Here is a 2403-nt window from a genome sequence, read left to right as displayed (position 1 = left end):
TTTTTTTTGCAATTTATAATTTCCCACCTTGATTTCTACGTTGGATGACTCAATTACATTGGGGACAATGTAATATTTAAGTGTGGGGGAGTGTTTAACTTTTTACTTTACTGTTTCAGGAATTTTCTTGCATATTATGACCAGCTGTGTAGTGGGTCTCGGTCTCGAAAAAAAAATAATTATGACCAGCTGTGGAGCGGGTCTTTTCTTTTGTTCTCTCATCATAAAAAAATATATATATATATTTATATGACCAGTTGTGTAGCGGGTCTCTCTCTTTATCTTATTATTTGACCAGTTGTGTAGCGGGTCTAAAAAAACAAGAAAAAAAATGATATGACCAGCTGTGTAGCGGGTCTCTATTTTCATATGACCAGCTGTGTAGCGGGTCAATTCTTTGTTTTGCTCGAGGACTAGCAAAATATAAGTGTGGGGGTGTTGATAAGCACGAAAGTGCTACATTTTATGACCATATTTATATTAGGTAGGACTCAATATTTTGACTAATGACACTATTTTAGTGCTTTTGCAGAAAGTACAAGTGAATTCGATCATCCAGCGAATAAACATCAAAATGTGAGACTTAATGGTGAAGCGAGTCGATGTCAGCACATTAATGCCACCTAAGATTGGTCAAGATTAGCATAAGAATGGAAGAATATCACCTCCATGACCACGTGCAAATGAAGAAAAAGGAAAGATTAGTATATCTTGTCCTTACATAAGTTCTCTTGCTATATTTATATAAAGAATCTGAAGGAATATTTGAAGCCAACTGACGTCATTTTGCAAATACAGTTAAGGTGGGACCCAACACATGCAAGAAAATATCATGCTTTCTAAATGAAATTCATATACTATGGAAAGTGGAGATTCGGTGATACTTTACAATGTCTCGTCATATTATGACACGCGGCACAACATCATTGGGTGAATTTATATTTTCATGAAATGTGGCAGACTTCTATTGAGAGGTGATGTGGCGACGAAGAAGAAAAACGTGAATTCATTTGTGAGCTATATTTATGTGTTGTTTCAAAATATACAAGGGGGGGAGCTGGAAGAGAAACAAGAGAAGGGGGTTTGGAGTTTTTCTTCTCCATTTTTTGCTTAGCTATTTGATTTTATTCTTTTTATGTTTTTTTTGTGAAAGCCATGGCTAGCTAAAGCTATGTTAGGGTCTAGGTAAAACCCAATTTTATTATGAAAACTCTATATTTATATGCTTAATAATGAGTTGATTGATTAGAGTTTTTCTTCATTTGGCTTGGTATTCTATTGTTGATGTGATTTTCTATATTATTTATGCTTTTGAATTGATACTGCGTGCTTCGGTTAAATCTCTTGGCGTGGTATGCAAGGATAGATAGGTAATGCTTTAGAATCACTACTCATGAAGCGAAGACAACTATAGCGGAGAAATAATATTTGAAAAAGCATGAAATATACTTTTAAAGATTAGTAGAGTTTGCATAATTAATTGGTGGAAACCGAAAATCCTAATAACCCACACTCGTTTTGTTTATCTTTGAATTATTTATCACTTCATTTTGTTCCGAATTTCTAAAAATCCTTAAAACATTATCTTGTTGATTATTTAATTTGTGGTATTAGTTGGTAGAGTATTTCACACTCCCTGTGGGAACGAACCGCATTTGCTATCTATATTACTATTGACCTGTGCGCTTGAGGATATAACTGGGTTTCATTTAATCATTAATTTTGGTTATCTAAATCTACATCAAGTTGCAGTTGAAGGGTTTCACACTTTCCCGAGTATACCCGCGAACTAATGTGTTAAGGACAGAATCTCGTCGATTTATTTCAGTAGAGTTGTTTCGGTTCAGTTCTTTACATATTATTTTTATACATCTAACGTGTTTTTTATTGTTGCAAGATTCCAACAGGAATCGGTCTGGATCGACCAGAATTTTCATCGCAAGAACATTAGACGCCCGACTAATCTTTGGATATCCCAGAATGCTATTACCTATTGTTATACTCGTACTTATTTTTTCCCCACAATTTTATCTTATTTTATCATAAAGTTGCCAGAAACTAAATAGCAAAGACAGGAATTAGCAAGAAACTGTTAATATATCACAAATTAATTAATATTTAATATTTTATTTTACAATATAGAGTTTCCTCGTTTTTTTATTTATGTTTTTGATCAGCAAAGAAAAATATTTCATTGATCAACAAAAGGGGCACAAAAGATTTGTACCACCCAAGAGGAAACAAACTGAAAAGAGAAAAGAGCAACAAAAGCACATAAGTAAGAAAGACCACAAGAAAAAAGAAAAAGCTAGGGAGGATGAAAATTCACCATATTCCAGTTGTTTATGACTGAATCAAAAGACCCCTGCTGAAACTCATACAAACAAAGCGCCCAAGAGGAGA

This window comes from Papaver somniferum, unplaced genomic scaffold, assembly GCF_003573695.1.
Source record: "Papaver somniferum cultivar HN1 unplaced genomic scaffold, ASM357369v1 unplaced-scaffold_139, whole genome shotgun sequence".
Classification (NCBI taxonomy): domain Eukaryota; kingdom Viridiplantae; phylum Streptophyta; class Magnoliopsida; order Ranunculales; family Papaveraceae; genus Papaver; species Papaver somniferum.
The sequence above is the reverse complement of the archived record's forward strand: the minus strand, read 5'-3'. Positions refer to the sequence as shown.